The sequence below is a fragment of the Siniperca chuatsi genome, linkage group LG2 (genome assembly GCF_020085105.1).
Source record: "Siniperca chuatsi isolate FFG_IHB_CAS linkage group LG2, ASM2008510v1, whole genome shotgun sequence".
NCBI lineage: Eukaryota > Metazoa > Chordata > Actinopteri > Centrarchiformes > Sinipercidae > Siniperca > Siniperca chuatsi.
In genome coordinates this window covers 27,480,862-27,494,645 of record NC_058043.1, presented here as the reverse complement: position 1 = coordinate 27,494,645, position 13,784 = coordinate 27,480,862, and the positions used below count along the sequence as shown (strand labels likewise).

Sequence of the window (13,784 nt, the reverse complement as noted above, 5' to 3'; positions counted from 1 at the left end):
GCTATACTCAGCTCTGTCTCGTTTCAGATGTTACCTGCCCTTGTGTGTCTCCCTCCTGTGTGATTGCTCTGTTTGACTCCACCTGTCCCTCATCACCCTTCCTCCCTTGTGTATTTGGTCTGTGTGCCAGTTCGTCTTATCTTAGTAAGCGTACCAGCATTTTGTTACCTGTTTTCCTAGTGTGAGTTAGACCTACTTTCCATGACTTAGACCCCGCCTTTGCCTTGTGTTTTGGATACCTTTGCCTTTGGACTGATTTCTTGTGTACAAACCCTGCTTTCTAGTAAAGACTTTATTCTCAATCTGCCCTGTGTCTATGAGTCTGCCTATTGAGTCCAGTGTCTGCTAGCGCCAGCACAGATTAGAATGTATAGATAAAGGGGAATAAATTAAGATAATTCAATTCAATTCAATGGAACTTTAACATTCAAGACAATGGCCATTTTTTATCCAATGCTGACAAAGTAGTATAGTAGTATAGTATTTCAGAGTAGAATAGGGAAACTGATGTAATTTCATTTTAATGCTTACATGATTATTTAGATTTCAAAATAGATACTGCTTGAATTTGTGTTAAAAGATGATTTTTGTTGTATTTGAGTTGATTTTCTTGATTTCACATAGTGTGCCTCAAACAGTTGAATATTGGAACCAATTTCATTGTTTATAGGCTAAGCCCACAATAACGTCCTCCAGACAAGGCATTAAACCCTTTAGTGGTTTTCTCTAGAGCACATTTTGAGTGAGGAAAAATTATTTGTACTTTACTCAACCTGATTAAGCCATATCTAGCACTGGGTTAAAGTTTACTGAAAACAATGCAGTTTTCAGAACCAGATATTTTCAGCTGCTTCCTTCCAAGACATTAGCTGCAGAGAAATCTGTCTTGGCGTGTGTCCTGATAGTGATGTTTTCACAGGTAATTACATTTTTTTATGTAGTTTAGTTTCAGAGGGTTTTCTGATACTTTTGTAACTGTGATGAATCTGTTACTCGATTGCATATTAGTTGAAATTATTACATTAATATGATTTTTTCTGCCATTTTTGTGATAAAATTTCAATGACAATACGGTAACTATTTAGGTAAATCCAGGCTGGTACTGCTCGTACCAGCATGTTGTAATGATCCAACAAGGTCAAATCTAAGCACAACAACAGCTGTGGACATGGACCACTGCACTCTGATCACTGGGGGTGGTGGTGCAACTTCTGCCTAAAGGGTGTATCTTAAAGTATAAAGGAAATACTCTTCTTGTGTTTGAATATAAGTCAGCGATGGTTTGTAGAAAACCACAAGAAGAGGATCCACTGGCCAAAAAAACTGTTGCACCACCACACAGATAAAATAAATCAATCTGTAGAACTGTCTGATGCACTGCATATTACATAACTTTCTCTTATTTTTACGTGACCATTAGTTAACTCTTTATTTTATTTTTATTATGTTTTTAAGTTTCATGTTTATGTGTGTATATATGTAACATTTTTTATTTATTGGGTTGTATATATTGCTCTTGTCCATAAAAAATATGCATTTAAAAATGTTTTACTTTAATGGAGACAAATCTATGTAGATTGTTGAAAGTATACTTTTACCATAAATCTCAATTGACTGTTTGCTAAACTCTTCCCCCTAACAGCAATTATCCGATCACAGCTTAGAAACTGTAACTAGGCACAGCAGGCCTGTCAATGTCACAAAGGCTTCCTCAGTCCTGTTTTGCCCATTCTGCCTCTCTGACCCTCCCTTCAGCCACATTCCCACTTCCTCAGGCTCCTGTATTTGCTTTGCAATCATTCTCCATCCATCCACCAGATGCCCTAAGATTTTGACACCTGTCCCAGTCACCTGACTCCACACCCACCTGCTCGCTTGTTTCTCATTCTCCAGTGACCCTGTCAGTATTTATACCATTGTCAATGTTGCTCAATGTACAGCCACCTGTACCTGCTTTCTTGCTACCTGTTCCTGACCTGCTCACCAGTCCTGCCGTCTTGGATTTGTTTGGCTGTTTGGACTGCCTTACCATCGCCAACTTGTAAGCCTGTTCCTGACCACTGCCTTCAGTAAATTTTCCTTCATCCTACCTGCTTGCCTTGTGTGTGTGTGTGTGTGTGTGTGTGTGTGTGTGTGTGTGTGTGTATCTGCATTTGAGTCTTCCTCCCTATGTTGCCTGAATTCACTAATCACTAAAATTTCATGTGGTAAAGCTACCAGCTAAATTACTGTAAACTGCATATGTACCATGCGAGAACGGAAAGCTTGACAGACGTAGCAACAGAAACTAAGGAGGGGTGGGGCTTAGTGGATGTTCACTTGTTTGGTAGAGGCCCATTAATAAAAAACAGTGTGGTCAGTTGGAAATAAAAGAATTGCAAATGTTTTTCCATTGTTTTTAACTGGCTGCAACCATAAATGGTTAAATTAAGCATGTGCTGTGATTACACATTTTACCCATTGCTTTAGATATAACTGTCACTGCACATGGATTATGCGTTGTATCACGAATATTTTACATATCAATATATTCCTGCCCTCAGTTTTTCAAGAAAGTGGTCATGATTTTTACAAGAAGACATGGAGGAAGGGTAACACACAGTGAAGAACTACTTAATTCATTCACCATGACCTGGAAAATACTAAAGACTGAAATGACCAAGCTATCAAGAAGAATGAAGACTGGTGGCACGAGGACAACAGCACAACAGCTGACCTGCTTAGAGGTCTGATGAGAGGATGAGATGGGACAGAGGGGTCAGTGCTCACTTATTGTTCATGTAACTTATTGTCATCCATACTTTGTTTATCTCTATAGCTATTCATGAATGCATAATGTTTGCTTTAAAGGGGAAGCATGGACGTTGGCAAGAGTTAATGTCTGTCAAAGCACAAAAGAAGATGACATTAACAGACCATCAAGGTCAAGGCTGATGGCAGAGTTAATCTGACATGCAGGGGGTGGGGGCATTCTGCAACTAAAAACTCAGAAGACAGGATGCACACTGACAATGGGCCAATGACTGTGGGACAGTGTGTCAGTCAGGGGCCGCTCTCAGGAGGGCAGACCTCTCTGTGTTAACATCTGTTCCATGAGCACAACATAATCCCCTTGTACTTACAATTCATAGTTTCCTCCCTCTGCACAAACAAGGGTCCCCTGACTTACACTGTTTGGATTCTCTGGTATTCTCAGTTGTTTAACTTGGGCTACAAATTTCTGGTTTTGTGTTAATTAAATAAAACAAATTTTGCGTTTTCTTTTCTTATGAGAGATCAAAATACTAGCATGTTAACATGATACAAATAAAAGTTTTGCTTATGTGGATCATACCTGGAATTTTGTTTGCAATTCCACAGAGCGTACTACACATATTTTATTCTTGAATATCACCAAGCAATGCAATGCTGTCTTTGTATTATCATAATGACAGTATAGCTTGTATGAAGTGTCATCAGAACAATAGCTAGTGGGCTAATCTCAGTGGGAGCCGAGGCCAAGCAGAGATTTGGTGTGCATGTGGGGGGGAGTGGGGATACTTGGTGCACACATGGCACAGGGGTGAGCCTAATCACAGGCTCGCAGAAATCCTCAAAAATGGGGAGGGGGATGGGGCTGTCCCTCGGGTGACTCATTTAGACTTCGAAAAAAGCATTTTGCGCCACTAACACACCCGGCCTTTGCCTTGACATGAAGACTCACCTTTTTTTTTTTTTTTTTTTTTTTTTTTTCTCTCTCCGTGTGTATGCACAGCTGAGATAGCCGAGGAAACGTCACCTCGTAGCTGTGCTGACATTTGGTTCAACTGGTTTATAATAAACTGGACAGTTTCATCCCTCCCATTTCCTTGCTGCTGCAGTGTCTGTGGATTACTGGGCTTTTCCATTGTTCAGCCTGCCATGAAGCCACAACACTCCTTTCCTTCCTCTTACAGCGTAGTCACTGGAAAATCTACAATATGTCAAAATGATAGATATAATGTTCTAACAAACCTGTGAACCCATTCTTGCAACTCACAATGACTCCTTTCTTTTATAGTATTCACAGTATTTTGTAAAATCAGATAGATAGATTTTTTTTTTTTTACAAAATGTACAAAAAATAAAATAAAAGCTTGGAATAGAGACTAAAAGTAGAACCATAACCTTTAACTCGAATGTATGGAATAAACACTGTACAATGATAGTGTTCAGTAACAAACTTAGTAGAGCACAGCAAGATGCAAGATTGTTCTTGGATATTAAAGTAGAATTAAAAGCACATTGAATATATGTATACTCCCAGATGTCTGTTAGGCTGGGTAATAACCCAGGAGGTTAAGAGGTAGCATAAAAGATGCAAAGGACATTCTGATAATAATAACGATAGTAGGCTACTTAAACCTGCAATATCTGCAGGCAAAATCTTCACATCTTCACATTTTTGGCCACTTGGGGGCAGTGCAACAAGCTGGAAACACAACATTAAAGTTTTACTACTTTATTAAGTTGATATAGCAAATGCGTTGGCAAACACCTTAGCGAACAGTTGCCTGTTTACACATCCAGCAGACACAGCGCAACGTCAGCATTCATTTGGAGTCGTGTTTCTGGTCAGCTAATGAATTAAGTCCATTATTCAATCTCCATGTAGTTCAGTTTTGGTCTCCACCAACTCCTGAGAAAACTGTCTGGCTCTTTAGCTGCTAAATGCTCCACTATGTTCACCAGCCAGTCACTAACTGTGTCTGTCTGCCATTTGGTGCTCAGCAGGTAGTGTAGGCCTACAGTGGGTTTGTCAGAGCTTTTTGTTTGCTGAAAATGCAGCTGCCTGCTGCTGGAAATGAGACTGATGAGAGACCAAAACATGAAAGTTGCGGGCAGAAAAATCGAAACAATTACTCTAAAATGCTCAAAGAATATTTTATTACACTGGGAAACAAATACTGGTCTGACTTCTGGCAAGATTATGCCACACTAGGCTTCAGGGCAACAATGTTGCTCAGGAAGCTGCTTGGTGTTTTACTGTGTACATACATTGTGCATCTGCCCTGTGAATAGCACAATAGACAATTCAGGCAAAACAATACTACAAATAGATGGAGAAAGTGTAGTGTGCATAGCCTATTTGTGTGAAGGGACAAATGCCCTAATTAATCCACACATGGGCTAGACTTGTCTGTTGCAAATGTTCAATAATGCAATATATATCTTAAACTATAACACATAACTAAGGATCATAAACTGATGAATGAACGTTTTTAGGTGTGCAAAAAGTGGACAATTCTACCCATGACAGTGTTTAATTTTATATTTATGCTTATTTCCACTGTCAGTAGTGTGCATTCGCAGCAGAGAGCGCTCCTCCATTGGCCATGAATGTCACACAGAGGGAAATTCATCTGTCCCATCCTGAATCTGTGGAAGGTAGCGGAGAGGCGGAGGCGGGGAGTGTGAATGGATGGGACTGACCGTGTGGAGTGAAACAAGGTTGTTATGCCGAACAGGCAGCAGCTTCCCCTCCTGGACTTTTCAGCCCAGTCTCCGATCAACTCTGCAGAACCAACTATTCATTCTTTTGAACCAATCTCTTATTCTGAAAGTCTCGGCTTTCAAGAAAAGAGGTGGATTTGTTTGACTGACCCGGTGCCGGCTGAGACGCTCTGCGGACAGACAATAAGTGGGAGCGATCAGATCACAACAAAAGACACAAGGTGAGGAACGTTTCATTTTCATACAAATATAACCATTTAGAGCTTATTTGGCATTTATTTTGAACCGTAAAACAATATCCGGACGTGGGATCACCTGTAACAGCTTTTCTGGCTGCCACACGGTTCGTTTTGTTGTCTTGCATTTTCAATAACTTACACACTGCTCTTATTTGGTAGCTACTTCAAAACGTGGTTTTCCGTTGTTTGTAGCCTTTAACTGATCTGTTTATGCACTCTTTCTGTCTTTTGTTCTTATTCCTCACTGCATCAATCCAAAACACCGCTCATTTGCTGTGTTTAAGTGTAAATGGATCCACGCCTCCTGTGAACTCGTGTATAGCCTACACTTCAGCTGGGTGTCGAAGTGTTGACATATCAACATGACTGCTTTGCTGCTCAGAATCTTGTATTGGAAATGTTAACGGCTATTTGGACAGGTGAAGCGCACTGGCAGGAGATTGTAGACACCACAGTGAAACATGTGATGATGCACCTTAAACTGAAAGAATGGAAAGAAAAAAACAAGAGACTGCACTTCCGTGCTGTTTTAAAAGTATAAAAAGATTCCTCTTTATTTTCTGGCTCCGCGGTCAGCTGGTCTGCTCTCCTCTGTGTGAATATCCTGTTTCCTGTGCAAAACAAACAATGGGGAGGCAGGCATGGCAGGCATATGATATCCTGTATGGGTTTTGTGGCACCTCAGACCATGAAAAATAGGAGTGTATGGTGCTGTGGTTGGCAAACAACAGGATGAATACTTTCACACAGAAATACTGTATATATCATTTCATTGTCATTCATTTGTTGTGACACACAGCAGGCCTGGCATGAGGAAACCCAGTGACATGAGGCGTGTGAGTGATACAGAACAAAGGCACAGGACTGGTTTGTATAGGTGACAATATTGAATTTGTGCCTCATGAGAGCAACATGTGCTGTCTCTCTTTCTCTCTTTCTGACACACACACACACACAGAGACAAACTGCAAAGGCAGCGCTGCTTTGTGTTGACTTTAGTCTAGGATGTTCAGCTGCTTTTAATGGGGTCAGCGCTTCCGATTCAATAAAGCTATTAACTGTCACAGAATATTCCAACGCCACTGCTCAGCTCGGCACAGTAAGGAGTTATTTGCCAATCAGGGTCCATTAAAAACCTTATCCATACAAAGCGGTCTTTGAAAGGCTAAACAAGATTAAACAGTGCATCCAGTCAACCTGGGGAGTGTGACCTGAGCTCATGATGTGTTCCCACCTCTCCTCAAATCCCCTGTTTTGTGTTAAAAGTTGGTCATCAGCATTTTTGTTTTTGTTTTTTCCCACACATCTTTATTATAACCTCTCTTCACGGAGATTTGAATGAGAGCATTTGTCAGTTAGGCTATATGATACTGTCGTCATGCAGGTTCATACAATTCAACACTAGTGCTAGAAAACACGTTCCTGCCAGACTGGTTCTGACAGCAGATTCCCTCCGCTCAGAGAGACCAAACTCTTGATCAAAGGCTGGCATATGACAGTTGAGAATGTAAATGAAAATCGTTGCAAGTTAAATCAATGTTTTTATGTAGGTAACAGTATGAGTTAACATAGGCCTACATACTGTATATTAAAAAATCAACCTTTTATCAAGAAGGGAAAAAAACATTACTTATAGAAACTTAAAGGGGTACTTCAGCGATTTAGTACTTGCACTTCCATAAAGTTGGGGAACTCCCAAGGGACAGATTAGAAAAAGGAATCATGAAAAATCTAAGCAGCAGAGGCCAAGTTCCAAAAAACACTGGAGCCTACAGTTTCAGAATCAGAAATACTTTATTGATCTCCGAGGGGAAACTCTTTTGCTACAGCAGCTCACTATCAGGTCAGTGCACACAGGAATGGAAGTACTAAGCAAAAAAATATATAATACACTATAATACAGGTCAGAAAATAAATTAAGTACCAAGTGGGTATAAGTATAAAATAAAATAAGTGTGAAGTACAAAGTGGGTTTACTGGTTGATGATAATAAAATGGTATAAAGTATAGCCCTGATGACATCATCAGGGTAAGACTTGGGAGCGCTCTCTCCATAGCCAGCAACCTTTTTCACAGGCTGTGTAAGACGCCTCAAGACGAGTAAACTGAACTCGATCTGTTAAATTAATGGAGCGCCCCTTTAAAGCGCGACTGTAACTTTTGCTGAATGGCAGCCACTGCTAAATGCTAAACTACTGTTAGCTAAACAGTAGTTTGGTATTCAGCTAAAATGCTAAGCTATTGTAACAGTAACACAAGTTGACAAGAGTCATAAAGTCAGCTAAGTGAATCAGTCCAGCAAGCAATTTTGCGTTTAAATAGTGTCTAATAACTGTCTGTACGTAGACCTGACATCTAGGCTAAAACACAGCCAAATTTGGGCTGTCAGTGAAAGTTTAGAGTTAGATGTCTAACCATAGCCCAAGTATAGCCTTGCCATCAATTAGACGGCTATTGAACATATGTACGTCTAACAGACAATAGAATAATAGCTATAGGATTCACTTATAGGATTCCAAATAATAGCTTATCGTCACTTTTGAGCGTAACTAAAAAAAAAAAAACACATCCAAATTTCTTAGTTAAAAGCCAGTATAAGTATAAAACTTGCCCCTCACAGGACTCAAACTTTTCATTTGTAAGAGGAAAAATGTGTTATTTCTTCTCTCAAAAGTTACATAGTCTCAATTTACAGAAAATTCAAGCAAAAAGATGCCACATTACTCTTTGATTGACAGGTGATATCTAGGTGCAAGGCAAAAAAAAACAGCAGATCAATGAGTGCTTAGCTGTTTCAGAATTGGAAAACATGGACGTTGTGGATTGGTACTTTAATATATGTAAACAGGCCTGCTGCTTGAGGCCTAATTCAGGGCCAGGCACTGGAGTGTTTTCTAGTTAATGTGTTTGTGGGTCAACGGTAATCTATAGGCTTAGCAGAGGAAATCAATTCAGATCCCCAGTCCAGAGGCGACATCTGAGTGAAGAGGCTGGGGCCTCGCTTGTTGAGAATGTTTAGTAAAATGATTTAGTCCAAAAAGTTCTATCACAAATGTCTCAGTGCTCCTATGTTTGTTGTAAATGTCCTCAGCCCTTCTAGTGCCTTCTGTAACATAATCCCTGCAAACATGTCGTGTGTCCCCCCCCCCCACCAAAGTTGTGTCAACAGGAATCTGTTCCTCAATGGCTGTGAACCAACTCAGCAGTGAACAGACACTACATCTCTTTTCCTTGTTTCATGTCTGTTTTGTCCCGTCAGACAGGACATCCTGAGTAAAACAAAGAGTCTGGCCCTTAGTTTCATGTGTAAAACACAGACATTGTGAAACATTGCCTCATTGTGTGTTTCAAAATGTACGATTCTTGTTACAAGAAAAACCACGTGCAAAGAGCTTTATGAGACAAAAATAGTGTTGTCTTTTGTTTGATTTTAAGGAATTTTATTTTTTTATTTTAGGTTCTTTTATGTGTGCCTGTAGTGAACATTGATGTTAATGGTTGGTTTGTGTGTTTATTTCCCTTCAGAATGCAGCAGAAAGCACTAGCATCAGCCCTGAAGAGTGGCTCTCAGCTGGTTGGTAATTCCTCTGGGAGCTGGTTTCCATATCATTTAGATGATGGAGACTGCATTAAAACAAGCTCCAATCTGTTTAAGGACAGAAACTTGCCAGTTTGCGGCCATATTCCCCTCAAAATGCAGCGCTCAAACCCACCTCCTTATAAATTATTTAAAGAATGGACACAAGGATGGATTTATAGGTTACCCATGTGTATCAGCGTCTATTGACCCGGGCGCTTCAGAGTAAAAGCCCTCTGTCCCGGGGGAATGTTAGTGGGAAATTAATCACAATTCCAACAGTGCATGGTTTATACCAGTACGACAACATATACAAATTAGGTGAAACAGTAGGTTGGTGATACATCATCATTTACCCCTTGTGAAGACAACTGTTTTAATGAAAAATCTGGAAAGAAAGCAAGTAGCAAACTTTTTTTTATGCTTCACTTTTTAACAGCAGTCTTTATTTGTGATCAAGTAGTAGATAGTAGCAGTTATGTTCAGCTTTGATAGCTACATAATATGATTCTCTGTATTTGATTTAAATGAATTAATGTCGCAAAAACATTACAGAGCAATTAAAGCCAAAACGTCATCTCACTCAAGTATGAATATTCAAATACAGCCGCTTATATGTTAATGCCAAGAATAAGCCTCAAGTCTTTCAAATGATTTTGGACGATGATTACATTGACACTTGTTTTATTTTGTAGATGATATTTCAAACTGAAGATGGTGAAATCATGATTCATGAAGGATACTTGAAGTATCCAGCATCAGTTTAAGTCTGCGACATCTCATTACAGAGCCAAAGTAAAACCAGAACATCCGGGTTCTGTTCCAGGAAAAAAACCTCATTCAAAATTACATTGGCATCTGTACTCATACCAACCACTAAAAATGCCGCCCTACGACATAACCACGCTCAACAGTATGTCGTGCAGTTCGCTCCATTTGTTTAGACAGGAATGGTACATTTTTAAAAAACAATGTCATTTAGTGAGTGTCAGAGTGCTCCAATTCCCACAAACCTAAGACCATTGCAGGTTAAAATGTAGGTTTTTTGACACAGCAGAGATTACAGTGAAAAAGTTGGAAAGATGACATTAGAAAAAAAAGTGTTGATGGATATCACCCTGTCTCCTAGAAGATGCTATTATATACAACTAATTTTCAACAACAAATAAGTTTTGAAGGAAACGTAATTCAGACTCGATTGAGTTTCCTATTAACATAATGACATAATGTTAATTAACGTATCTGGCAAGTCGCGAAATGTTTTCAGTTAAATGTTCACTGACAACATGGTATGGTGATAACGGTGCACTTTTTCAAAAAAGTCTCTTCCGGAAGTCACAGTTTTGCACTAAGTTGTTCACAAAGACAGAAGTATTTGTGTAAAGAATGAAAAGAGAGTTAGAGAGAGAAGTTCAAACCCTGGCTCCTGTCTCACCTACGCACACATGACCAGTTGCTGATGGAATATTTCATCCCAAAGATCCTCAAGGTTCTCAGCGTGCTTCAAAGGAAGTGCTTGTCGGATCGTCAAACAGCATCTGAAACCCCCTCCCCCCACACCTTTCCGACATGAGTACTGTGTTTTGGGATCTGCATCTGATTATTTTCCAACAAGCACGCCCACAATACGCAGTGATTGGCCAGGTGTGAGGAAATTAGAAAGCATTCAGGAATTGAAGTCCTCTTAAGCTCTCATTTTCCATTCCTCACACCACCACTTTTTGTGCGTACGAATGCAACACCATGAATGTCATTAAGGGGAGACTGAAAGAGTGCGCCGTTTTATCCCCATTTGTACCATTAATCGCGTCCCACCACTCACTGCGACAGTAGGCTTTTCGCGTGGCCTTTAGGAGCAGGTATAAACACTTTCGCCTAAAAATGACCTAGAACAGAAAGTTAAAATCTCTTGTTTTGTGTTTTCACCTGCAAAGTTACTGTATTTGAGGACATATACAATAACATTTTTATTCAGAATGGTTGTTGTGTCCCTCCTGATGATCACCATCTAGATTTCCTAGATAACCCAAATCTCAGTATTCAAAAATCAAAATACTGTGTGCTGCTGCACAGGTGGGCAGGTGAGATGTAGATCTGCTACCAGATCCAAGCTGGAGAACGCCTGCCTCCTGGTGGGTTCATCCACAACCTCGGGCAGTGGAGGTAGCCTTGAACCCAACAGATCTATTTAGCGTTACACTCCAGAGCAGAATATCCCTTTTGTTTGTTGTTCTCCTCCTCCTCCTCCTCATGTGTCTCTCAGACTGGGATGTAATTGCTGTGAGGCTGAGAAAATGAAAATAACAACAAAGCAAAGCCCTCTACCGCCCTTTTCTCTGTCTGTGCTGCTGTTGGCTTGGCCTACGAGGTTTTGGAAAGAGGATGCGGGAGCGGGGGTTGGTCTTCCATGTAATTATGCTGTTTGTGTGCCTCTCACCATCTCTCCATCCATCCCTCTCTTGTGATTGCTCTCCATTTCTTCCTATTTTCCTCTTAAATACACACTACACAGATCACACACACACACACCAGGAGAGCTCTGAGGTGATGATGTTGAGGAGATGTTTGAAAGTCTGAATGGTAATGACCAGTGTGTGTAAAGTAAAGGAGGAGGGGGCGGATGGAAAGGGCCTGAGCTGCTATTATTACTCTCTCAGGCACAAATAGAGAGGTACATGGTGTTGAGTCTGGAAAAAATCAACCGTGCTCACACAGCAGACGTACCCCACAGCCTCGGATCCACAGTGATCAATAGTGCTCAGTGCTTAAAACCCCATGTGAGTGTTTCACACGTTTTGTGCCAGAAGGGATGGAGGCATGGTAAGGAGAAACGCTGGAGACTTCTGTGAATACGTGATGCTTTGAGTCTCACAACCCCTCACAAAGTAATTTCCTGTTGAGTCGCTGTGCTAGATTTTTTTTTTTTTTTTCAAACCTTTCCTCAATGAGTTAATTTTGTTTGGGTTGTATTGTCAGTGGATTTATAGTGTGGGTGTCATTAGGGTGCGGTGTGGTAGATAATAGAAATGGAGGTTGTATAGGTGCTCACCCACTAGAGCTTAGCATTCATCATTAATGGAGTGTTATGTGAGCCTCCTCTATTACTGGATTAATACTGGAAACCAGCACCCCCACCTTGGCCGATTCTCACACACACATACACACTAGATCTCATACACCACTCGCCCTCCAACTCATATCCCCTGCAGTTTAGAAAGAAAGAAATCATCCAGCTGCAGTCACCTTCACCACTGCAGTTTGGGATGAGAAGGTGAAGGAGGAAGAGAAGCAGGGGAGGGGAGGGAAGTCATTATCACCTGCCCCGTGGACTGAAACCGAGCACCCCGCTGGTCCGCTCAGACAGGCCACTCTGAGCTCTGTAACGGGGACAGAGGGCTGTGGAGAAAGACTGCGTGTTAGCAGTGACATGGAGGAAAAATGTAGGTGCGTGGTGATATAATGACGAGGAAACTATGTTAGAGATAATCCCGTAATGCAATAGAAAAAGCTTTCTTGGATCTAGAGGTCTTTTCAAGGTTGCATTGTGCTGCTAAGAGGCTTGACTACTTCCTTTTGAAATACATGGGTTGTCCTATATGAGTGTGTGTATACCCTTTCACCACCCACTGTACTGTACTCTGTTGTATCAGCATGGATCATACAGTAGGATTGGTCACACGAGTATGCCCTCTCAAGACAACAACTTAGGTGCCTGTCAGCAACATTAGCCCCTTTAGTCCTAGTCAGTGGGCAGAAATGAATGATGTAAGGACAGTGTTTGGTGATACTGTGGACTGGCTAGAAAGCTGATATGGAGGTGGTGTGCACGGCATAGTTGTAACAGGTGGCAAGTACACTGGGAGGAAAGATAATACTGTATCCTCAGGGGAAGGCAGTGGTTGGTTAGACTAGGGAAAAGTTTTATATCATTGTAAATGTAGTATATTTGTTTTCTGGACTATTGGTTAGACAAAACAAGCAATTTCAAGATGTCACCTTGGGCTATGGGAAACTGTGATGGGCATTTTTCCTATTTTCTTTCGACTGGTCGATTAATCAAAAGGAATGATCAATAGATGAATGTATTTTGAAAATAATCATTTGTCGCAGCCCCACTTGACAGATTGGATAGCAAAATGGGTAAATGTATGGAAAAAAAAAACATTTCCACTTCACCTTTTTTATATTTCTTACATTTCATAGGCGTTAAATAGATTATTACTTCAAGTCAAGTCACAAACTACTACCATGGTTTAGAGAAATTTAGGGTTTTGCTGATATCAGTAATATTTATTTTAGTTGCTATGTAGATTTGATGAAGCCAGCTGAAGCAGTTAGGCCTTTCTCATTGCACTGTGGTTGACATTATGTGGCACGTCCCTTGAATAGAATGGGACCCCCTGTAATTTATTTAACCGTCCAGATGATGATGATCTGCGAGAATGGATAAAATGAAATTACTGACGTCCCCTGGTAAAACTAATTCTACCCAGATA

General features: G+C 40.6%; 1 protein-coding gene across 3 annotated transcripts in view; it reads left to right on the top strand.

The window, feature by feature from the left end:
* The first annotated feature begins 5,424 nt into the window (after positions 1-5,424).
* Positions 5,425-13,784, top strand: part of frmd4ba (FERM domain containing 4Ba) — a 46,169-nt gene continuing 37,809 nt past the window's right edge. Inside the window, exon 1 of one of the 3 annotated variants that reach the window (XM_044216898.1) lies at positions 5,425-5,693. The gene's annotated coding sequence lies outside the window, so the exon portion shown is untranslated. The remainder of the gene's footprint in view (positions 5,694-13,784) is intronic. The other 2 variants (XM_044216906.1, XM_044216915.1) reach the window with 2 other exon arrangements.